The sequence below is a fragment of the Trichechus manatus genome, unplaced genomic scaffold (genome assembly GCF_000243295.1).
Source record: "Trichechus manatus latirostris isolate Lorelei unplaced genomic scaffold, TriManLat1.0 scaffold00004, whole genome shotgun sequence".
Lineage (NCBI taxonomy): Eukaryota > Metazoa > Chordata > Mammalia > Sirenia > Trichechidae > Trichechus > Trichechus manatus.
Genome location: NW_004443940.1, coordinates 12,824,616 through 12,850,391, shown reverse-complemented (window position 1 = coordinate 12,850,391; position 25,776 = coordinate 12,824,616). Strand labels below are relative to the sequence as shown.

The 25,776-nt window shown below is 47.9% G+C and overlaps 1 long non-coding RNA gene across 3 annotated transcripts in view; it reads right to left on the bottom strand.

The window, feature by feature from the left end:
- LOC111820923 (uncharacterized) overlaps nucleotides 1–16,031 on the bottom strand; it is a 26,975-nt gene extending 10,944 nt beyond the window's left edge. The window contains exons 1-2 of one of the 3 annotated variants that reach the window (XR_002824425.1): nucleotides 15,920–16,031; nucleotides 585–751 (exon numbers count right to left, since the gene is read on the bottom strand). This is a non-coding gene — a long non-coding RNA (uncharacterized LOC111820923). Of the gene's footprint in view, nucleotides 1–584; nucleotides 752–1,331; nucleotides 1,419–13,260; nucleotides 13,644–15,919 lie in introns of those variants that run through there. The other 2 variants (XR_002824427.1, XR_002824426.1) reach the window with 2 other exon arrangements.
- Between the last annotated feature and the right edge of the window lie 9,745 nt (nucleotides 16,032–25,776).

Below are 25,776 nucleotides of genomic sequence, written 5' to 3'. Positions count from 1 at the left end.
TATAAACAAAACAGGACTCATTTTCCTTCCCTCAAACCTGCTCCTCCCCGGGGCTGCCATCTTGGTGAAAACTCCACTATCCACCCAGGAACCCAAGCCAGAAACCACAGCATCATCCTCACTTGCTCTTCTCCCGAATCCCTTGCACCTCCTCAAGCACCCGTCACTGCCATCTAAACACTTGCTCTCTGTCCTCTGCCCTGCCCTGGATCACACATCACCCCTCACCTGGACCACTCATTGCTTCCTTCCTAGGCTCCCCTCTGCTGGGCACTGCTCGCTCCTGTCCACCTTCCTCGTGGCATCGAAAGCACCCATTACATCCTGTCCCATTCTGTACTGGGCAAAGTCAGGCTCCTAGCAGGCACTCTCCCTTGTCATTCAACCTGTCTCTCCAGATTCGTCTCTGGCACATCCTGCACAGTCACCCTCTGCTCCAGCTACAGAACTGCCTGTGGTTCGTTCCCTTAACACATCCACTCTCCCAAACCTCCACACCTTGCACCTACCAGTCCCTGTCCCTGAATTCTCTTCTCCATTTAGACCCTGGCTTCATAAATTCTTAGTCATTCTTTTGGACTCACCTCATATATTGTCTTCCCAGCAAGCACCCTTTTTCCCAGTAGAAGTCATTCATTTGTTCATTCATGTCTTCATTCATTGATAATATTTATTCAGTGCTGACCATGTGCCAGATTCTGTGCTAGATGCTGGTATGCAAAAATGAGCCAGGCTCTCAGAACTTCTGAGTCTAATGGGGGAAACATAAACAAGACAATAAGCCCTCTGGTAGACTGAGATCTGTGGAGGGTGCTGGGAAGGGCAGAGAAGGAGCACCTTACTCTGGCTCCTGGGGATGGTGATCCCATGGGGAGGCGTTAGCTAGGTGGGGGGTTGGGGAGAGTGGTCCAGGCAGAAGGTGACAGTGCAAAGGCCCTGAGGCACAATTGTGCAGGACATTTGGGGAACTACATGTGATTCAGTTTGGCCAGTGCTCTAAGGCCAGACAGGAGCCTGTAGAGGAGGGCAGGGCCAGATCCAGAGGTGTTTTTATCAGCACATGGAGAAAGCAAGATAAATGGTGATGCTGACGATGGTGAAGGCAATGGGGTACAATGGAAGGCTTTGTGGTGCAGATTTACAGACTTTCAAGAAATGTCAATTTGAGGAATGTAATGGAGAGAAATAAGATGATAATCAAGAACTGGGTTAAGAGATGAAATGTGAACTGCAGTTAAGAAATGCTGAAGGCATGAACAAAGACAGTGGCAGTGGTGATGGGGAGGAACAGACAGATGAGAAGGGAGTTTAGGGTGTAGGATTGGTAGCACCTGGTGACCACCTGGAAGGACTGAGGAGGTGGCCCTGGCCTCTGGTCTGTCTGACTTGGAGGATGGTGGTGGCACTCTCTAGGGTGGAGATCCCAGAAGAGCAGCTTCGCAGGGTGATTATGAGTTCATCTTAGCACATATTGGGTTTGAGGTAGATGTGATACATCCAAGGGAAAGAGTCCTCTGGCCAGCTGCTTACTGAAATCTGGATCTCAGGAAAAAATTCTGTTTGGACTTTGGAGATGGAATTTGGGCGTTGTCAGCATATCAGCATTTGGGAATCATCTCCTCCGTGGAGGGAGGGAGTTGATTGAGAAAAGAGCTAAGACACATCCCCCAAGGAGCACCAACATTTAAAGAGCCAGCGGTGGGTGAGGAGACTGAGAAGAAGCAGTGAGAGAGGAAGGGGGAAGACGGGCAAAGTGGGTTCCAGAAGACAAGAGAGGAGACTGGTTCAAGAAGGAGGGGGTGCTTAGCACAGTCAAGTACGACAAAGGTTGAAGAATTAAATGGCAGGCGAGGAAAAGTGCAGGGCAGTGGAAGAAAGGAAGAGCAGCAAAAGGAAGGAGAAAGGGGTCAGGAGACAGGGTAATGGGAGAGAGAAATAAGCATCCACAGCACAGCTGGAGGGCTTAGCCTTGGGCAGGCAGATGGCTGTCTTTCACTGAGATGTGTAGGAAGAACACAAGAGTGGAAGCCAAGGCAGGAAGCGAGTTGTCAGTTCAGGTTTTCAGAGAAGCAGATGCCAAAATGCAGTAAGAAATGCAAAAGATTTATTGGGGTAACTATGCCATGAAAGATAAAGGGAAGAGGGGGCAGAAGTTGGCAGGGAAAGCCTTCAGGCTGAGATACAGGCAAGAAGATCGGCCGGAAGAGCCTCGGACTGTAGGCAGATCTGAGGAAGCCTGGCTGGCCCATTGGGGGCTCCAGGGCAGAGGTGGCCCTGAAGCGGTCCCATGGTGGGTGGAAGCAGATCCTGGCTCCCCTGTCAGTGGCGGTGCTTCCAGCGCCACTCGCCTCTGCAGGGAGACCTGAGTGGAGACCTCTCAGTGAAGGGGGGGCAGGGTTGTCTGCTGGAAATGTGGTGGGAGGGTCTGAGGTAGGGGACGTGGGGAGACATGGAACAACTCTGAGGTAAGTGGGAGCAGAAATGCTGGCTGCTTGGGGTTCAGCTGGGATAGGAGGCCTTGGTTTGTGGTAGCTCCAATCCCCCTTGGGGAGATGAGGACAGCATGGGGTTGGTCGGACCCAGACTTTGGGTGTCCTTGTTAGATTGGGGGCAGTGGAGGACAAAGGGGTTGGGGGTGGAAGGTTTAGGGAAGAGTGGGTTGATGATATGGAAAACGGGCTCAGGAATAGGAGGTGAGGCGGGCTTGGAGATAGTGGGTGGTGGAGGCCCTGGGGTGGCGGAGGACGGGGGTGGCAGGAGTTGTGGAATGAAACCCTGGACAGAGAGAAAGCTGAGTCAGAGAGTAGGCGTCTGAAGAGTCTTAGTGCAGAGGGGGAACAGTTCTGGGTAAGGACAGTGTTGGGTGGCTGAAGTGTCCCTCTGCTGAGGGGACACAGAGCCATGAGACTGGCTGATCCCAGGATATCGCGTTCTGGGCTGGCATGTTCCTATTCCCATCACATGCCTGTCAGCTGCCTGCAGCCCTGTGTCTGACAGTCCCCAGACAAGAGAGCTCCTGGGGGCAGGGCTGGTCCTCCCCGCACAGATCAGGCCCTGGTCACATGCCTGCAGCCCCCAGCCAGTGCCCTTCTGGGGACAGTTCCAGGCTAAGGCCTGATCATCAGTCAAGAGGAAGGAGGATCAACCCCAATCAGAGGCTGCAAGGACTCTGAGGGAGCTGAAAAGCCCCCAGCCCCAGTTCTTGAAGGGCACAGCTCCCTCTGAGGGTCTGCAGGAGAGGTGGAGGAGGGTATTTAACGGAGGGTTTGACTATATGCAGTGTCCCTGGGTGGTGCAAGTGGTTAAGCAGTCAGCTGTTAATAGAAAGGTTGAGGGTTCTAGAGGCACCTCAGAAGAAAGGCCTGGTGATCTGTTTCCAGAAAATCAGCCCCTGAAAACCCTGTGGAGCACAGTTGTACTCTGACACACATGGGGTCTCCGTGAGTCAGAATCAATTCCATGGCAACTTGTTTTGACTGGGGGTGCTCAGGGAAGGCTTTCCAGAGGCGGCCATGCCTGCACCAAGATCTGAGGATGGAAAGGAATGTCCTGCATGAAGTGGGGGGACTGTGATGGGGCTCACAGAGGGGCCCCAGTTGCCCAGCAAGAGCCAACCCCCCAAACTGCACTACACCCACCTTTCCTTCCTGGCCATGCCCGGCCATGGGGCCTTCCCTCAGTTTTGAAGGGGCCTGCTTTCACCAAAGGTCCTTAACCTCTGTTCCTCTATCTGGAAAGCTTTCCCTGCCTCCTCCCACACCATTTAGGGGGTTGGTAAGTTTGGAAAGCACCCAGAATTACTTGAGGAATGGACTGTTTGTAGCAGGTACATTTGAATTTGCCACCAGCTCTATTCGTGTATAGACAGAGGTCAAGTCCATGGTTTTCTTCCTGGAGCCCCATGTCTTTGTTGCTGAAATTTAAAAAGGAGAGGAATGGAGCATGAAGAGACCCACCACACATCTGTCAGTCTGTGGTACTGTGGTGGCTTGTGTGTTGCTGTGATGCTGGAAGCTATGCCACTGGTATTTCAAATACTAGCAGGGTCACCCACATTGAACAGGTTTCAGTGGGGTTCCCAGACTGAGGCAGACTAGGAAGAAAGGCCTGGCGAAACCCATATGGATCGCAACAGAATATTGTCAGATATAGTGCTGGAAAATGAGTCCCCTAGGATGGAAGACACTCAAAGTACACACTGGCTGCAGCAATGGACTCATCCCAATGATCGTGGAGATGGCGCAGGACCAGGCATGCTTTGTGCTGTTGTACGTGGGGTTGCCATGGGCCGGGGCTGACTCGATGGCAGCTAACAAGAACAACGAAGGAAGCATGAGCCAGAATGCCCCCTACAGTGCAGGGCACATAGTAGGTGCTCAGAAGTTATTTGCTGAATGGCTGTCCAGAGGAGTGGGAAGACCAAGTCCAGGCTGCTTATTTAATATCCCCCTTCCCCTCCCCAGTGGCTGATGATTGTGCTAAGCCAGGGTCAACTTCTAGATGGCTTTGGGGCCATGGGCATAAGTTGGAGACTGCACACCTCAGGGCACAAAGGGTTATACCTGTCCTTGCTCAAAAGTCAGAGGAAGTTGCTAAATGGACCAAAAGAAGAACCAGCTAGCTTGCTGCTCTCTCGGCCCCTCCACCTCCCCTACTCCCCACCAGCTGTTGTCCCATGGAGGGTCAAAACAGGCAAGATAAAATCTGTACAGCTCACAGCTCCAAAGAAATATGAGTTAGAAATGTGACCCGACTGTGGTCAGCCCCACCCGGCCCGGTCTGTCCCCAGCCACATGGCCCAGAAGGCCCCAGACCCTCTGTACCGCATGACCTGGCAGTAGCGGCAGCACAGCCACAGGACCAGCATCCTCTGAGGCCTGGTTCCTCCTGTGTGAAGTCCCCTAGACTTCTGTTTTGAGACTATTCCGATCTCTCATGAGATCCAAATCTAGTTCAGTCCCGGAGAGTGGGACCAGCTGGTTTCATCTTCCCTGACAAGAAGCTGGGTGTCAGGCAGTGAGGGATAGAAAGCACCAAAAAGCTGTGGTGGTGTTTTTCCTTGGAAACCAGGCCCAGCCCCGCAATGCCTCCTCCCAGCCCCTCACAACTTCCAATCTGATCTTGGTGAGACACCTCTGGATGAGAGGTTTACCCCCATGGCTGGAGAGGCTGGCACCAGCCCCCACCCAGCCCAGAGCCTGCTTGCAGGAGTCAACTCTGGAGATGGTGAAGCTGAGCAGGAGCACTCAGCACGCCACAGGTGCCAGAGGGCACTGAGGACACCGAGACACATCCTTCGACAGCAGACAAATCTTCTCTAGAACCTGACACAGGGCCTTGCTCAGAGGTGATTTTAAATAATTATCTGTTGAATACTCTCCAGAATTGTTTGAGTGAGTAAATGAATGAATGACATTAACACCACTGGCAACGGCCTTCAAAACCTGTACACTTCTGGGTTAAGAAAGTCCGTTACCAGCCTCCTTCCTTGTACCCAGACACCCACCCCTCCACCAGTGGACAGTCACAGCCAGCTCCCTTCTCCCTCCGGGCACAGAGCGTCCCAGTCAGTAAGATGGCGGTGTGTCTCCACTCCACACGGTTCCCTCTTCCCCACGTTCATCCCACTCTCCTGCGTCTGTCATTTTGCCCCATTCAAAGCACACAGAGAATCCCAACCCAGATCACCCTATGTGAAATTGTCTGAAGGGAAAGTCCTAGAATATCTCCCACCATACACACACACACGCTGAAGGAGCACAGACTAGGCAAATAATAGAAATTCTATTTCATTGACTTTTTTTTTTTTTCATCACGGGAATTCCCAGAATCTCAAAAGAACATTACAACCACCAGACAAGCATATATAAGTAAACAACATAAAGATACTGGTAGTAAACACATTGTAGGTGGGAAATCACCAACCAGGGGAACTCTGCTCCCATCTGATAGTTCTGTAATAGTTTGAGGGGGGTTACTCCTGCTCCTCCGACCATATAGTAAGTTGCACAAGGGTGAGAACGTGGTTGAAACAGCACCAGGCTGAAAGTCAGGGACCTCAAGTTCCAAACTCAGGGCTGCCCCCAAGTAGCTGTGTGACCTTGGGCTGTTCCTTAATATTTCTCGGCTGTAATGGTTCCATCTGTAAAAGGAAGGACTGACTTTATACCTTCTATGTCCTGGATTTCTATTGTACCCTCACAGTGCCTGGCCCAGCATCACCCGGGAAGGGCTTAATAAGTAAAATGGAAAGAAATGGCCCAACATGATTTTTTTAGTCAATATAACCCCAAATCTGGCCCAAGCTGGACTTGGATAAGTGAGGTACCAATTCCGAGTGGGTCCATCAGGAAAGTTAGATGGAACACATCTTTGAAGGGCCACAAGGTCTTCGGATTTCCCCTTTTCCATTGTCAATTTTTAGCCCATAGGGTGAAAAGGAGAGAGGTGGAAATTAGAAGTAGGATGTGAGCAAATCACTGAGGGTGAGTGTTGTTGGTGTCGCTCCACACTGCCTTGGACCTGTCTACTAGGTGTGAGCCTCAGGTGTGATGGGTGTGGTTATGTGTCTGCCCAGAGACTGGATCCCACCCAGACTTGCCACTCAACCCCAGCCCAGGGAGAAGGCAGGCTGAGGTGCTCTCAAGCCACTGTTGTATGAACACAACTCATCACGTGCCTGTCCCCAGCCCCTGGAGGAAGGAGGCCTTTTGCAGGGTGGGCGTGGAAGCAGGGTCCTGGGCCTCATGTCCAGGCAGTGACCCCAGCACTCAGAAATGCTTGCACTTACCCCTAGAGAGTCCTCATCCCCAGAGGACTCTTATGTTCCCCCAACACTCTCTCCATCTCTATAGTACTCAGGGGGACATGAGAACCTGGGAGTCTCTTCAGAGAGGGTTTTTCCACACTGGTTCTGAGGATGGTCACACTCTTATCCCAGGACATTTGCCTTTCAGTTCCCCCTGCTCAGCTTAGTGGACACACCAAGTGGGCTGGAGAGCAGAGCTTCAGAGTCAGAACGGCTCCACGCCTCACCCACTGTGGGATGTGGCCTTTCTGGGTCTCAGTTTCCTCCTTCATAAAATGAAAACAATAGGACCAATCCAACAAGCAGTTGTGTGGATTAAATGAGATAATCAGGTAGCGTACTTAAGCCAAGCCCAGAGTTAGCTAGTATTTGCCAGGATGATTACACAGAGCTGCAGAAAACCTCACAGATTAGGCCAACTATAGGCTTCAGTACAAATCTGTCAGTGATGATGCTGAAGGTGTACTGGTCAGGTCACGTGATGGTGACTGGAAAAGGCTGGAATCACAAAATAAAAGGAAACCTCGCATCCTCCCAGGGAGTGGTAAACGCTGGGATTGTGAATGCCCACGCTGCTTTGCCCCCATCTCTCTAGAGAGATGCCCCCACGTGTCTGTCTGACACATTGCATTGAGCAAATCTCTTGCAAAAGACTTCTTTAAAGTGTTAAAAAAGCAAAGATGTCACTTTGAGGACTAAGGTGTGCCTGACGCAAGCCGTGGTGTTTTCAATCACCTCATATGCATGTGAAAGCTGGGCAATGAATAAGGAAGCCCGAAGAAGAATTGATGCCTTTGAATTATGGTGTTGGGAAGAATATTAAATATCCCATGGACTGCCAAAAGAACGAACAAATCTGTCTTGGAAGAAGTACAGCCAGAATGCTCCTTAGAAGTGAGGATGGCAAGACTTCGTCTCATACGCTTTGGACATGTTATCAGGAGGGATCAGTCCCTGGAGAAGGACATCATGCCTGGTAGAGCAGAAGGTCAGCAAAAAAGAGGAAGATCTTCAGTGAGATGGATTGACACAACAATGGGCTCAAGCATAACGATCGTGAGGATGCTGCAGGACCCGGCTGTGTTTTGTTCTGTTGTACATAGAGTCGCTATGAGTCAGCACCAACTCAACAGCACCTAACAACAACAATACTGCTTTGGGGGTCATCGGACCTGGCCCCTCACTGCACAGGTGAGGAATCTAGGGCTCACAGACTGTCGGTGACCGGACTGAGGCCACATGGCAGGGTTGTGACAGAATTTGGATGAGAGTGCATATCTTCCAAAGACTCTGTGGCCAGATTCTTTTCTCAGATACTAATTTGGGTTTAGATGGCTGCATTTTTCCTCTCCCCTCCCTTTCCAAGAAGCCCTGGATCTGTACTCTTTTGAACTCCCCTGCCTCAGGGCAGGTTTGCGGTTCAGGACCAGGCAGAAGCCACCTCCTATGATTCTCTTCTTTGTGTCTGTTTTCCTGAGCCTGGGTTTGTGCAGACTTAGTGGGGAGGGTCTTGAAGGCCACCTTGGGAGGGAGGAAATGAGAGGGAAGGAGAGGTTGCAGACTGAGAGAAGGAACAGAGACCCGTGTTCTGTACCCCAGGGAGGAGCAGGCTCCAGAGGGGGCCCCAGGCTGGTCAGGAAAGCCCTGAGGGTTGCTGGGGACAGAGTCTGAGCCTCACAGGCACCTAGGCCCATGAGAGTGAACAGGTCACAGAAGCTCCCCTCCCCTGGGTCATCCTCCCTGCATTTTCTGGGTAGCACCATCAGCTTCCTGGGTTCTGGGGTGGCCCTCACCAGGAGGGGACATAATAATGACTGAGTCAGGCAAGATGGGGGCCTGGAGCTGGAACTGAGTTGATTTAAGGAGCATTTCTTGCCCGCTTGGGTTGGTGGACAGATTCATGCTCTCCACATGAGCCTCTGCTGGTTCCCCTTTACAATACCGTTCCCTATAATAATATCAAACATTTGCACGGTGCCTTACGAAGTGCCTCCAAAATTGCTGGCCATTCAGTCTTTGCAACAGGCCCAAGATAATGCTCATTTAACAGATGAAAAAAAAAAAAAGCTCAGAAAATGGAAAGGACTTGCTCAAGTTCACAGAGGTAGTAAGAGAACCAGGACAAAATCCCAAGTCTCATGACTCCTAGACCAGTGCTCTTTATAATGCACCATTCCCCATCCCAAATGGCTCTTTGTACATAGTTGGCCTCCCCTCTTCCTGGCCGGCTCTCACCAGGAACCCTGTGGACTTGGGCTGGCATAGTTGCTCTGGCTCTCGAGGAGAGCACACCTTGCCATCACTGTCACCAGTTCCACGGCTCTAGACAGGGCTCCGAGGAGATACACGAGTGCAGGGGTCATCTGGCCAGGGCTCCTCTTCCACCTGCCTTAGTGACAGCTTCCCAGACACCTACCTGACACTTGAGTTGTACATCAGCTTGAATGGAAACTGAAGACCTATACTCTGACAAAAATCCCTATATATGATTGGGAAATAAAAAACAAAATACAACTGGCCACCAAAACTATGAAAAAAGATCTGTAAATTCACTAGCAATTAAATGCCTGAGAGGGGGACAGAGGGAAAATTACCAAATAGAAGACACGTGTTAATACTGATGAAGGGAAAGGCAATACACAATATGGAGGACATCAGCAAACATGTCCAAGGCAAGGGAGGATACTGAGAGGAATGCAAGAACAAAGGGCAACTACAATTATTACTATAGCATAGATAATCCTACAACAATAGTATCAACAAACAATAATTTACCAATGGATACATTGGTAGACAGATATGCCAAGAGGTGTGGGAGGGTGTAAGGGAACACACCTGCCTGCATATATAGGTTTGGTGTGGATATTTCCACATACATAACTGTAGGTGCTGCTTATATATTAATATAGACAATAGAGCACAGAAGGGCCATAGCCAGGGCAACTTCTTAGACATAACAAAACACCTCGTGGGACAAAGTTCTAGGCTCGAAGGCAAAGGACCATAGACTTGGGGGACATCTATGTCAGTTGCCACAACATAGTTCATAAAGACAAAGTTCAGCATCCTACGTGGTGTGTAGTGTCTGGGGTCTTAAAAGCTTGCAAGCAGCCTTCTAAGATACAACTATTGGTCTCTTCCTGTCTAGAGCAAAGGAGAGTGAAGAAAACCAAAAACTTAATGGAGCGATCAGTCCAAAGAACTAATGGACTATATGAACCACAGCCTACATGACTCCAAGACCAGAAGAACTAGATGGTGCCCAGCTACCACTACCAACAGCTCTGACTGGGATCACAACAGAGGGTCCCAAACAGAGTGGGAGAAAAATTGTAGAACAAAAAATCAAATTCATAAAAAGACCAGGCTTACTGGTCTGACAAGAGACTAGAGGAATCCCCGAGACTATGGTTCTAAAGTACCCTTCTGAACTGGAACTGAAGCCATTCCCGGAAACCACCTTTCAGGCAAACCATAGACAGGCCCATATAATAAACAATAACACCCAAGAGGGACATGTTCTTTAGAACAACAATTCTACAAGATCAAAAGGACAACATTTGCCCAAAAGCAAAGATGAGAAGGCAGGAAGGGGTAGAAAATCAGGATGAAAGAAAATGGGGAGAGTGCTGAAACATTGTGGGGAATGAAGCCAAGGCCATGGAACACCTCAAGTACAAACTATCGAATGGGAAACTAATTTGCTCTGTAAACTTTCACCTAATGCACAATAAAAACTAAAAAAAAAAAGAAGGAAATGCCTACTAAATTCACATTATTGTTGTTGCTGTGGCTATTATGCCTATTAAGTTGACGAAGTCTTTTTATCCCCTGTGCTATTGGTGGGAATATAAAACTTTCTAGACAACAACTTTTAGATATAAGTATATACACACATACATACACATACACACGTATATATATGATATATATGTTTATATAACACATGTAGGGGTGTGTGTGTATACTTTTTTAAGGCTTTTGAGATATAGATATATATAAAGCCTTAAAAATATTCACACTGTAAATATAATATGGTATCTTGGATTGGATCCTGGAATGGAAACAGACATTAGTGGAGAAACTGGTGAAATCTAAGTCAAGTCTAGAGTTTGGTTAATAGTATTGTACCAATGTTAATTTTTTTAGTTTTGACAAATGTACCCTGGTTAGGTAAGATGTTAGCATTAGACAAAACGGGTGAAGGGTATATGGGAACTCTCTGTACTATCTTTGCAACGATTCTGTAAATCTAAAATTATTTCAAAGTAAAAAGTTAATTTGAAAAATGTTCAAATTCTTTGACCAAGAATTTTACTTCTAAGATGTTATCTCAGCTTATCAGAAGTGCAGGTGGAGATTTGTGTACAAGGATGTTGTACCACTCGTAAGAACTGCAAAAATTTGGAAATAATCTACATTTCCAAGAACAGCAGGTTGATTGAATAAGTTATGATGCATCCAATGATGATATAATGTGGTCAAAAAAAATCACACTATAATAATATTTATTGACATGGAAAATGGTCACAATAGAAGGTAAAGTGAAAGAATTAGGACATAAAGCTATATAGTTTAAGCTTAGTACAATTTAAAAAAATATATACACAAGAAAGTCAAGAAGCAAACATACCAATATATTCAAACAGCTGTTAACGGATTGTAGAATTAAAGTGAATCTTGTTTTTTCTGAATGCATTTATATATAACTTTTTTACAATAAACATATGATATAATCAGGAAACCAAAAGCCTGTTGCCATCGAGTCGATTCCAACTTACAGTGGCCCTATAGGACAGAGGAGAATTGACCCATGGGATTTCCAAGGTTGTAATCTTTATGGAATCTTCTGCAGAGTGGCTGGTGGGTTTGAACTGCTGACCTTTTGGTTAGCAGCCAAGTGCTTAACCACTGTACCACCAGGCTCCTCTACCTTAGCTTAGGAGTGAAAACATATGTCCACACAAAAACTTGTACGTGGTGACCAACACCCAGATCCTGGAGGGCAGGGCCCTTGCCCAGATAGTTCCAAAGAGCAGAGGATTATTTTTAAGCCTTGAGAGCTAATGTAAATTGTTCTGCTGGGTTTTGGACTTGCTTGCTGCCTGTTATCCCTTCTTTCCCTCCAATTTCTCCCGTTTGTAATGGAAATGTCTACCTTGTGCCTGTTCCACCATTGTACTTTGGAAACAGATAACTTGTATTCTAGATTTCACAGGTTCACAGATGAAGAGGAATTTTGTCCCAGGATGGAATACACCTGAAATCTCACCCATATTTGATCTCGATGATTCAGAAGATGAGATTCTGGACTTGGATTTAAGACTTTTGGGATGATGTGATGGGGTGAATGTGTTTTGCATGTGACAAGGACATGAATTTTGGGGGGCCAAAGAGTGGAATGTTATGGATTCAATTGTGTCCCCCCAAAATATGTGTTATGAATCCTACCTCTATGCCTGTAGGTTATAATCCCATTTGGGAATGGGTTGTCTTTGTAATGTTAATGAGACAGGATTAGTATAGGGTGTGTCTTGAGTCAATCTCTTTGTGAGATAAAAAGAGATTAAACAAGCAAGCTAGCAAGCAGAGACGGGGGAAGAGAGATGCCAAGCCACATGAAGATCGCCCAGGAGCAGAAGTTCAGAAGACACAAGGACCTTCCTCCAGAGTCAACGTAGTGAGAAAGACTTCCCCTAGACTGGCACCTTGAATCTGGACTTGCAGCCTCCTAAACTGTGAGAAAATAAATTTGTGTTTGTTAAAGCCAAAAAAAAAACTTGTACGTGGATGTCCTTAACAGCGTGGTCCACAATAGTCAAAAGGTGGAAACAACCCAGTGTCCATTGACTAATGAATGGATAAACAGAATGTGGTATATCCATACAATGAAATATTATTTGGCAGTGAAAAAAATGAAGTTCTGATACATGCTACAACATGGATGAACCTTGAAAACATTATGCTAATTGACAGAAGCCAGAAATGAAGGCCACATATTGTATGATTCTATTTATATGAAATGTCCAGGAAAGACAAATCCATAGAGACAGAATGTAGACGAGTGCTTGCCAGAAGCTGAGGGGAGGGATGAGGAGTGACTGCTAATGGGTACAGGGTTTTTTGGGGGGGAGTGATAAAGTGTTCTGGAATTAGGCAGAGATGATGGTTGCATAACCTTGCGAATACACTAAAAACCACTGAATTGTACACTTTAAAAGTGTGACTTTCGTGGTTTGTGAATTTTTATATCTGAAAAAAAGAAAAAAAATTTCCCTATCCAAAAGTTACACTTCATCGCTTCTCAGAATTTTCCTTAAAAAAAAAAAAAAAATATTTTTCCTACTTTTCACATATGTAGGGGGGACATGGGGGGAGAGGGCACTGGGACTCTGAGAGGGGAGAGTGGAGAGGGGAGGACAAGGGCATAGAGGAAAAACACGCTGACTTACCAGTCCTGAGGAGGCGGACCTGCTTCTCACCCTCAGCAGGGCTGCGGCTGGCCCCCACGCAGTCAGAGGCCTCTGAAGTATGACCCCTCAGACCTGGGGGCCCTGTGAAGACATCCTCAGTGGAGGACATTGCTACCAATAGAATAGTGGGAACAGAAAGGGGGAGAGCAGAGCAAAAAGGGCTGGTCCCTCCCCTCACCCTGTGGGGGCTGCAGGAATCCTCAGGACCTGTGTTTTCAATTATTCTCGGTTGAGCCTCTAGTTCTACCGGCTGCCTAAGATCTCCCAGGAGCCTTTCAAAGAGCGTTTTTTCTGCAGCATTTGGCCAAGAATAAAAAGTAAAAAGAAGAGCCAGTTTTGAAAAAGTGAAAGTAGGAAGAAGCACGTGGAGATTAAACATTGGCCTAAGATTCTTCCCCATAGGGTGTACAGAACTTTGTAAAGAGTGGGTGAGCATTTGGGCCTGGGACTCTCAGGGAGGGACATGGAGGGGGCCAGAGGCCGGGGGGGGGGGGCAGATGGGCAATAGCCAGTGGCTCTGAGGAGAGGCAAGGCAGCCCTTTGAGCAAAGATGTCACCCTCCTACTCAGGGCTGGCTAGGCTGGGCCAGGATGGGAAGATTATGGGTTGAAATTATAATTGGTGGAGAAATTTAAAGAATAGGGGGCAGGGGGCCAGTAATTACACAGTTTTGCACATGACAGCTGACCTGGTGGGCCTAAATGACCACAGATGTAGGCATAGGGTGGGGGTAGCGGAGGATCCTCATGTATGGTGGGCAACGGTTCTGCCCAGCCAGCAACCTCCCCATCCCTTCTTCTGGAAACTGAGCCTCACTCTTCTGAGAGGCAACTGCCTCCCCGACTCCCAAATTCCACGTTGTCCTGGTGGGACTGTCAGCACAGAATCCGAACCAGACGACAAGACCATCTAGGGGGTTTGAACCTGGAGGTCACAGAGGAGGCTGGCACCACATCTGCCCAAAGTCACCCTTTCTGTTCCTGAAATTCCAGGCCATCCTTTTCAACCCTTTCTTCAATTCTGTGAGCTAGAAGTCTTCTAATCAATGCCTTTTTTTTTTTCTTTTTTTTTGCTTAAGTTAGCTAGACCCAGACTGATACAGCTTGTAAACCATGATGTCATGGTACTGATAATTTCCATTATTTGCTGAGTGACTACCATGTGCAAGAACAGGGCATGTCACATACATTAATCTATTTTCATTCCACAGATGCAGAAATTAGGACACAGAGAGATAAAAACCATGTCTAGAGTTCCACAATTAAAACAGATGGAAAGGGGATTCAGGTCCAGCTTGATCTGGTTCCCAAGCTTAGGCTCGCCCTTCTTTCCTTCCTTCCTTTTCCCTCCTTTCCTTCCTCTCTCCCTTCCTTCCTTCCTTCTTTCTTCCCTCTTTTCCTTCCTTTCTTCCTTCCTCCCTCCCTCCCTGTCTCCTTCCCTTCCTTCCTTCTCTTTCTTTTGGGTTTAGACCTCAAGGGAACAGAGCTGAGTTAGTTAGCCACACTCCTCAGTTCCTGGCACCTGATCACCATTGGTCCACGCAAAGTTGCTTTCTTGTTTTATCACCCAACTTCTTTACACCTCACCACGCCACCTTCCCATGACCCCATAATCACAGCTCACATGTGATGAAGTCTGGGTTTTCACTGACACATACTCCAGATATTTGGAGGAGTCAAGCCTTTGGGTTTCTTTGTTTTCTTGAGGATCAAAATCTACTTTGACCTGGGAAACTTTTCAAGGTGGTTCTCCAGCACTCTCATCAACTGGTCAACCTATTAGCCACTGTTATGGGCTCAGCTCTGGGCTGGGCTGAGATGTGGAATTGGTAAGAAAGGAAAAGACCCAGTCCCCACCCTCAAGAAGTTTAAAATACATCCACTTATTCAACAAATACATATGAGGCACTGATTTCATTGTGAGGACCAGGGATAGAAAGATGAATACAACAGTCTCTTCTCTCTTAGAGCTAAGAACGTAGTTGGGGAGAGGAAGACAATTAAGCAATTACAACCCATAAAGGAGGCATAGGAGAGCTCAGGCAGGACACAAAACCCAGCCTGGCCAGGATAGTAACATTAACCCCAGTAGTCACTGAAGAAACATAAATCTATATAAATACAATTGTTTCTGCTCATCTGCCTCGACATCATACAATAATGGTGGACAGATTTTTCACTGAATTTGGAGAGGCAGTTTGAGATGATCTGACTTAAAATGCAGACTATGTGGCATGTACTGAATTAGTTGTGAGGGGGTGCTTGGGGGACACCTTAAAGAAGTAAGCAGTCATCCTCAACTAATCCTGTGGAGATGAGGCCAAGCAGGGCCTGTGTGACTGTCGAATGGGAACAAGATGTCCCCACATGCAGACACCTTCACTGAAGCAAACAGAGTATCTAACATGAGTCCCAATCAAAAGATACAAGCTCGGAAGATTCTGACCTATAGACCGAACTCATAGCTGGCCTGCTTCCCATATGAGTAGCTCTACATGTGGCCCTGGATAAGCAACATTGGAGGATCATTTAGCAATTGGTCCTCCCGAGCACCCCACCTGCTCATCCTGTGAGAAGGCAGCAGGAAGCAGCTCCCTGCCCCAGATGGACACAGTGTACCCAGGACAGAATCTGCTCACCAGGGGCTGCTCACTGTTTTCTCCTTCTTCCTCCACCCACCACGTCTGAACAGCCAAGCTCCAGGATCCGCAGCAAACAGGGTGGCCTTTCCTCAGCCCCATACACCTTCCCTTCCTACTCCTCTGGGTCTCTAGACTCTTATCTTTGCCCTGAATGTACTTCTCCTTTCATGTAAAAAAAAAAAAAATCACACACACACACATATGCACACACACCTATACTGCTCAAAACCCTCCAGTGGCTCCTCACTGCCCTTGGGATAGAATCTCAAATCTTTTCCTCCAGGCCCTCCGGCCCCTGGAGTCCTGCGGCCCTGTCTCAGCTTCTCAGCTGCCATATGCGCCGGGGATTCCTCACCTCATGGCCTTGCCCACACTGCCTCCTCTGTCGAGAAGGCTCTTCCCTGCTCTTCCCCTGGTAAGCTCTGGCTTAGCCTGCAAGCTTCACCTTTAGCATCATTTCTGCAGGGAAGACTGCCCTCCTAGTCTACAGGGGCCCCCTTCCACCCTCTCTCACCAGACCCTATTGTTTCCCGTCACACTGTTTATCCCAATTTCTATAATCATCTGTCTCTGTGTGTGATCCTTTATTGCATGTCCATTCCCCATGCTGCAGTGCCAGCTTCTTGGGGGTCTCTGTTTTGGTCACACTAATTCCCCAGAGCCCAGTGCAAGGTATGACAGGCAGCAGTTTGTTTTCTAAATGCTCAAATGACACCCCTTTGGCTGTAGGGTGAAAATCTAAGGTCTTGGCACAAAGGCCTTTCACAATCCGACCTTTGCTTGCTCTCCTGCCTCACATCCCTCAAGACAGCCACCCCTAACTGCCCTGAGGACCCAGGGCTCCAACCAGACCAGGCTACTTGCTTTTCTTCAAATATAACCTGCTCTTTCTCATCTCCATACTTTTCCTATAAGCTTATCTCTCAGTCGAGAGTGGCAAACTCCTATTCATCCTTCAAGGCCCATTCTGGCATCCTTCTTGGATGTCCACTGCCTCCCTTCCACAGCAGGCTGTGTTCCTGCTTGTTTTCCAGCCTCTCTTCTTCATTAAACTCCGGGAGACACTCTTAATTCCTCTCTTCATTTCAAGTGTTGGTCCCAGCACACAGTAGGTGCTCAAAGCAAAGATCTTACATGCTGAACCGTTTCTGCTCAATTAAGGGAGGAAAATTCCAAAATTACGGTGAACCCCCAAACCGCAGGAACTACCTTCCTTGTAAAGCACTGAGCTCCTCCTCATGGGCATTGTTTCAGCAGAGGCTACAGGCCCTCTACTGCAGTGCTGTTCAGACTCTTTTGACTGTGATCCAATACACACATACATAAATGTTATTGTTAGGTGCCATTGAGCCGGTTCTGACTCACAGCAACCCTACATACATAAATATTACACTGGAAATGAAAGTTTCACAAAATGATAGTTACCCTTTTTCCCATGCAGCATGCCCTGGTACCCCAGTATTTTCTATTTGATTTCATTTTTCATAAATGCTGGTTTTGAATGGGTCGAGAGCCACAGTTTGAAAAGCACTACGGTAGAAGCAGATAATCTGGGTGGCGCAAACAGTTAAGCACTCAACTACAAGTCAAAAGGTTGGTGGTTCAAACCCACCCAGAGGCACCTCAAAAGACAGGCCTGGCGATCAGCTTCCGAAAGGTCACAGTCTTGAAAACGCTACAGAGCAGTTCTACTCTGCACACATGGAGTCGCCATGAGTCGGAATGGACTCCACGGCAACTAACTATAACAGTGGCAGTCAGGCTGTTAGACTGCCTGACCTCTCCAGGGCCTCCCACCTAAGATCCTACTTGCCATTATTTCTTCTTCAGTGCAGCTCTTGATACCAGTTGGTACCTCTAAGTAACTTATCCCATCAAAAGGGGGCATCTGCTGACTGGGTACCAGCTTCAGTAAGAGGGCTCCCAGGTACAGCTGCTTTGAGAGCCAAGTCCTCCTGTTCATTCATCCAACCAGTATTTATTGAGCACCTAGTATGTGCTAGGTGCTGTCCTATCTCTGGGGATACAGCCATGAGCAGGAGATGAAAAGCCCCTGCCACATGGCACTTACGTTCTGGAGACACAAACAAGAGAAGGGCTTATTCACAGAGGAGCGTTAAGTCTCCCACCTCAGAGCAGGGGCCACAGACTACACTGGGGTTCTGGAGAACAGACTAGGAGTTGTCAGAAATAAGAGGTCACACGCAGGTCTCCCCCACACTCCTTTTACCCAGAACAGTTCGCTTGTTTCTGTTTTCAATTTTGAGGATGTTGAAATGAAATTTCTTTTGAAAAAAGGACTCCACTGCTTAAAAGCATTTTTTTTTTTCTAAACCACTGTCTTCCTTCTCTAAAATGACCATGGTTGAGAGATGTTTCCATGAAGAGTGAGTGGCAAGGGTCCACTTTGCTTGCAGGAAGGGTCCACTCTGCAGAAGCGGTCCTCTGGGTGGGCAGGGCACTGAGGCTCAGAGGGATGGGTGTGAACACCCACTCCCAGAGCCCTCTGGCCGTCCCCTGGGCTGAGGTGGTCGGTCAGTTATCACATCTCTGGCTCCATGTCCTCTCGGAGGGCTGGGATCTTGGCTGAGTCACCTCTGGTCTTGCCCAGGGTAGGGTATGGAAACAGCACCTGATTCTGGCATTGGAAACCTTGGCTCCAGGTCCTGGCTCCTATGTCCTTTACAAGACACTTACTCTCCTGGCCTGTTATCTTAGCTGTAAAGTGGATGGCTCTGACACCGCCCATCTCCTGGGGTCATGCTGCATGGCCCTGGAGGACACCCAGCAAGTGCAGGGCACCGAGGGGGTGCATAGGAGAAGCTTTAATGTTGGGGCCCCAAAGCTCAGGAATGAGGGGCCATGGGCCCCAGCTGTGCCCAAGAGGCCCTGGGGCTGGGCCTCGAGCCCTCAGACCTGCAAGGCTGGCCCAGCCAGTCCCAGCACTCGCTTGCTTGGGGCACAGAGGAGGTGCCGGTGCACAGCTGCCCCACAGCAAACAGCTGGGAGAGCACGGGACCTACGGGACACTGGCCCTTGGGTGCCTGAAAATGCTTTTGAGCCTTGTCACAGTTTCAGGGGCTGGTTTCCAAGGAAGGAGGCCCCAGCCTGCCACCCCCAGGAGCCTTTGCTGAGTGGCAGCTGCCTAGATGAAGTGGCCACGTTCTGCACTGCCCCCTCCGCATGTTCTGTGCCTCCCACGCTGGGTTGTGGCTTCTTGATGGCAGGGTACCAAGCTGCTCATCTGCACTCCCCCAGCACATAGAAAAGAGCTCAGTCACTGTGCCGTGAATCGATGATGATGATGATGATGACTATACTCACAGAGGCTTATCCAGTACACAGAGCCCTTACCATGGGTGTGGCACCATTGATTAACTCATATCAACCTCACAAAAATCCTAGCAGGTGTGTACTACTGCCATGCTCCTCATTTTTGTTGCTGTTGTTGTAAATATATATGCAACAAAACATCTGCCAATTCAACGTCTCCCACGTATTAAATTTAGTGACACCAATTACATTAATTGTGCTGTGCAACCATCCCCAATATCTGTTGCCTGATTTCCCATCACCATAAACAGATACGCGCTGCTTCCTAAATGATGACTCCCTCTTTCCGCCTCCCTCCTGCCCCTGGCAACCACTAATAGACTTTGGTCTCTATACATGTGTCTCTTCTAGACATTTCATGTGCATAAGACCATGATCCTCATTTTTAATGACTGGACTGAGGTGCAGAGAGGTTAAGTAACTTGCCAACGGGCACACACAAAGTGACAGAAGCAGGACTTGAACCTGGGTGCCTCAGTTTGTCCTTTTAATCGATACTCCCAACTAGGTACTAATTGATACTCTCGACAAGGATGCCCACCTCTCCTGCTGACTCCCCGCTGAGGCATGAATCAGTATTTCCTGAAGGGACTTTAGAAGTTGTCAGGCCACCTTCCTATCCAGGCTTTAAAATTCCCTCTAAGGCGTCCCGGCAGGAAGGCCACCCAGATCCTGTGCAAACCTTCTGTTGACAGGGAATCGCCGCCACACTGGGCGTCTTTCTCAGCCAGCTGGAAACGAGGCTGCCTCCCTCTAGCGTGGCCCACTGGTCCTCCTCCACCCTCGGGTGTACAGAATCATCTCCTCCTTCACCGTCAGGTGGCTCTTCAGGTCTGAAGTCACCTCTCTCCTCCAGACTGTCCTTGCTTCATCACCCACTCTTCTGTCCCCACACCGTCTCCATCCTGGACGTCCTCCAGTGGCTTCCTTCCGGTTAGTCTCCTGGAGCCTGCATCACATGCTGGACTCCACGAGGCCCCTCCCTCGTTCTAGGTACTTGCCTCCCTCCGAGGGCCAGGCTCTGCTGAGCCTCATGCTCCTGGTCCACACAGAGTCTGTGGAAGACCAGCACCCTCAGACCCCTCAGCAAGCCCGTCTCCAGCTCCCCCACTATGTAGTACTTAGATGACCAATTTTGTTGAACCCAAATATAAAATGTTACATTTCTCTTGTAAAACTTCCTTTTTTTTTTTTTCATTCTGACAAGACTATTTTGAATCCTGACTTTGTCATCTCAAAGCCATTTATTGTCCCTCCCAGGGCTATGTCATCTGCAGCCTGGAGAAGCCTCCTTTCTTGGTCTTTATTGAAGAAAAAAAAAAATGCTGAAAAGGGCAGGTTTAAGTTTCTTTGTCTGTTTTTAAATATAGGACCAATAAATGGAGTTGTCTCTGGTTAGGCCATCTCTCCCCACAAGTGCTGATTTGGGAACTTAGGACAACCTGGAAGACCACCTTTGAAGAATGTGGTGGTTAGGAGGGGTGGGGGGAGGGGCTACACTAACACGTCATTTCCTGTTGAGGGCTTTATTTCCCTCTTAATGATTTTGGTTTTGTTCCATTTCCCTTGCTTCCCACCTCCCCCACCTTCCTACCCCCCTACCCCCCAGTTTGAGGACTATCCTCAAGGGAGGTAGAGCTGGAGACAAAACAGGCATTGGGCACTTTTTCTGACATCAACACTACGCATCTCCCCCTAGCAGAGGGTCTGCCTTTGCCTTGTTCATCCTCTTGCTCCAAACAGACTCCAATAAGGAAGCAGACGTGCAGCCTTCACCCTGGCCAGGCTTCCTGGACTTCCTGGACTTTCGTCCTTCTGGACACTGACACGTGCCTCTGAGCGCATCACACCCAAGTATCACGCAAATATGAAAAGCAGTGGGTTCACTGACAATCTGAGCTCTCGTGTCTTCTTCTTGCCCCCTATTCCCACCTTGCCCCTTGTCAAGATCATTTGTGACTTCATCACCAGAATCTAATTTCTACTAGTTAGAATGCTTAAGCTTGGGAGGTTTTTCTCTACCCCCTCACATTATCATATTCCTACTGAAAAAAAAAATTTCCTTTAGGCATCTTCTTGGGACCACCCCTTTGACCAGCTTCTACCCCATTTCCAGTGACATTAAGATGGCATTGGGGATATGTCATAGAATGGCTTTGTAAAACCTCTGAAATCTTTTCAAAGACCTTTGATATTGTTATTTTAGGGTTTTCCCCCATCAGGAAGGAGCCCTGGTGGCTCAATGGTTAACGGCTTGGCTGCTAACCAAATGGTCGGTAATGAGAACCCACCTGAATGAAAGAAAGACCTGGCAATCTGCTCCCCTAAAGATACAGCTTAGAAAATCCTATGGGGTGGTTCTAGTCTGTCATATACGGTCGCTATGAGTTGGAATGGACTCAATGGCACACAATAACAACAACCCCCATCAGGGAAATGGTTTCATCATTTTGTAATCAAATAGCATTTGCAAATGTCAACACGAGAATGTGTAATATACTGTGCATGCATAATATATAATAACAATCTATTGTTGCAAATAAAACCTTCTGGTGGTGTGACAGATCCCAGCCCACTGTCTTCTACTTAATGCTCGCCTTCTGAGATGGTGTGGAATAAATAATCTTTGTCTCAGAAATATGTGGCTTTTCCTCGAGGCCCCCTCACTGACTGTAGTCCCTCAGGGTCACTCATAGAAGCAGCTCTTGGCAGCTGGCCAGGGAGTGGGAGGGAACAGTCTACCATAAAACAAAGATCCACCCTACCTCGGTGAGTGGGCTGCCCTCAGGCAAAGCAGTAAGGAGGAGGGAATTTGCCTTCCAAGCCCCCATCCCACTTTCCCCTAAAAGCCTCTAGCTCACCCCAGCCTAAATATCCAGGGGCTTTGTACTGCCCTCCAGTCATTTGGGTAACTTCACTCAGGTCTCCGTCCCCAGGAAGTGTCCAACTCAGGGTCCTCTCTCCACACCCACCTACGGGGCGTCAGGGAGCTGCTGTCAGCCAGCTTCCAGACTGAAAGGATTTTATTCACAAATTCTCACTGATGGACAAAGGAATCCAACCATAATCGAGGCATTTTAGGCAGTGAGGCAGCCTAGGGCAGGATGGGAAGACTTGCTCCGTGCACCTGAGATCATAGCATGCCTCAGTCTAACTGTGGAACCCGTGAGAAGAAAGCCCAGCCCTAGTCAGAAGCTCAACAGTGTTTTATTTATCCAGAATTAGCGAGGTTTCCACGAATTGTTACTGTTGTTAGAGTCTGTTTGGAGCAAGAGGATGAACAAGGCAAAGGCAGACCCTCTGCTAGGGGGAGATGCGTAGTGTTGATGTCAGAAAAAGTGCCCAATGCCTGTTTTGTCTCCAGCTCTACCTCCCTTGAGGATAGTCCTCAAACTGGGGGGTAGGGGGGTGGGGGGGTGGGGGAGGTGGGAAGCGAGGGAAATGGAACAAAACCAAAATCATTAAGAGTGAGATAAAGCCCTCAACAGGAAATGACGTGTTAGTGTAGCCCCTCCCCCCACCCCTCCTAACCACCACATTCTTCAAAGGTGGTCTTCCAGGTTGTCCTAAGTTCCCAAATCAGCACTTGTGGGGAGGGATGGGCTAACCAGAGACAACTCCATTTATTGGTCCTATATTTAAAAACAGACAAAGAAACTTAAACCTGCCCTTTTCAGCATTTTTTTTTTCTTCAATAAAGACCAAGCAGGGAGGCTTCTCCAGGCTGCAGATGACATAGCCCTGGGAGGGACAATAAATGGCTTTGAGATGACAAAGTCAGGATTCAAAATAGTCTTGTCAGAATGGAAAAAAAAAAAAAAGGAAGTTTTACAAGAGAAATGTAACATTTTATATTTGGGTTCAACAAAATTGGTCATCTAAGTACTACATAGTGGGGGAGCTGGAGACGGGCTTGCTGAGGGGTCTGAGGGTGCTGGTCTTCCACAGACTCTGTGTGGACCAGGAGCATGAGGACCAGGCCCATGGCTTTCTCTATCTCCTGATGCCTCCAAAAACCACACTGCCATCCAGGCCTAAAAATCCAAAAATCAACAAATTAGCTCCACTAGGAGCCTCCATTCAACGATCACAAAGGGAATTACAACCTTTGCTGCCATTGCCCTCCTTCCCCTCACCCATCCCCACCCTTCCTCTTCCTGTAACCCCTATTCTGGTTCATTCTCTACCTGCCTACTCAGTCGCCCAGGTCAGCACCCTGTGAGTCATCCCAGACTCCTCGCTCCCCACCCAAGGTCACACATCTTGGCCACCTCTCGACTCTGGCTTGAATTGGCCGGCTCTGCATCCTCCTCAGCACTGCCCTGATAGCAGGTCTCGCCACGCCAGGCCTGCACCATCACAGAGCCCACCCACCCCTCCCTGCTTCTAGGCCCAGCCACCTCCGATCCAATGGCTTAGAAAGCCTATATAGACTTCTCCAACTACATGGGACATTTTAGATTTATGAATGCTCAACAAATGAACAAAACTAAGGGGCAAATGGCAATCTAGGATTAAATATTTGTAATACAGTAACACCTGCGAAAGCCGGAACCTGTGTACGGCGGAAACTTGTCCGAGAAGGAAAACTCAAATATTTTCCACAAAAAGGAGTGATAGAAAAGTGGTAAGACTGTACCCTATCAAAGGCAGAAAACTTCTGAGACCTAGAAGAACAAGGCAGTCTCGTCAAGCTCCGGCTCTCACAGGTTTCACTGTATATTAAAGATAAAGAGCTAATAGCCTGAACATATACATAAAGTACTCCTATAAATCAATAAAACAAAAAGAGTACACCAATAGAAAACCAGATCAAGTATACAATCAGACAGTTGGTCAAAAAAGAATTACCGAAGACTGACTGGCCTGTAAAAGAGTCCGACTTCCCAAGTAATAATAACAATAAAGTAGCAACAATGAAATGGTTTTTTGCTGATCTAATTTGAAAATATTTTTAAAATGTTGATACCTAGTGTTGGGAAAGATATAGTAAAGAGACACTCTCACAGGGCTGTTGGTGAGAGCCTCAGTTGACATATCCTTTCTGGAAGGCAATATGCAGGAAGGCACATTTGGCAGTATGTATCAAAATCCTTGGAAGTTTACCTATTCTCTGATTTAGTGATTCTATTTAAAGACTATATTCTAAGGACTATTCTTAAGGACTATATTCTAAGGTTGGAAACCACCAGCTCCGTGGGAGAAAGATGTGGCAGTCTGCTTCCGTAGATTTACAGCCTTGGAAACCCTATGGGGTCGCTATGAGTTGCAATCCATTGGACGGCAGTGGGTTTGGTTTTGGGTTTTTTTTTTTTGGTGTATATATATATATGTATATATATATACGCATACATACACGTACACACACACACACACACAAAGAGCTTAAAGGATGTACACTACAATAGTAGCCATGCGTATCTCTGACAAGTGTTATTAAGCATGATACTTATTTTCTTCTTTGCACTTCCTACTTCCTTTGTAAGACACATGGCAGGGTGTCCTGGCAGGAACCCCGCAGGTGATGCCGACCCCCTGACTTTCCTCCACCTGGTGGGAATCCCTGTCCAGACCTGTCATGTGGTTCTGAGCATTCACATCCCTTGTATTTGGCATATGTGATATTTCTTGTGCTGCTGTTTTAACTTCTCAAGCTTAATTTTGCCTCCTCCAGTGGGCTAGACTGCAGGTGAGTTCTGTGTCTGTCATTTCTTTTGTGTTCCTCTCAGTGCCTTGTCATAGTATGTTCTCAGGAAACAGCCTAAAAAAGAATGTGTCACTTCTGTGGTGCCCTGGTGGACTGCCCACACATGGGCTGGTTGGCCCCACAGGTGTGGCCTCCAAGCCCAGTTCTAGGCCAGGCTTGAGGTTGTGTGTTGTGGGCCACCTGTCTGTCTAGTTCTGTGAAGATGTTTACTGTTGCTACTAATTATTACTGACTGATGAGGCTCTTTGTTTAAAGCTTAGGTTATGCCCTCACACCCAGAGGCAAAGCCAATCTGGCATTCTATAATTAATGAGCCAACGAGTGTTTCCTCTTTGCCACTGGTGCAGAGTTGGCTTTGCTCCAACAGAGCCCTTCCCAGCCCTCACCCCATTTACAACTTCCTATCTCAGCTACTGGAGGCCTCCCCCTCTAGAAGTATCCCCTTCTTCCAAACTGTGGGCCTATTCAGAAAAGTCCTATATGCCCGGTGTGGCAAGTCTGACTCACCAGCTCCCCCTTGTCCTGATAAAGTTTGCTCTCCACTCTAAGCAAATCTACTACCCAAGCAGCCCCACCTTGGCCCAGAGACCAAAGGAGTCCTACAGACCACTGGAGGAGTGACAGAGGGATTCTTTCATTCAAATTCAACAAGTACATGTTCATGGTTGTCCATAATCTTTGCAATCAGTACTCACTTCATTCAGTTAAATCCTCTGTAAAAAAAAATACCAAAGCCATTGGAAATGGAGAGGGAGTCAGAGTCGGGGAGAGAAGACCAGTCGGCCGCTTCTTCTCCTTTTACAGATATGATCAC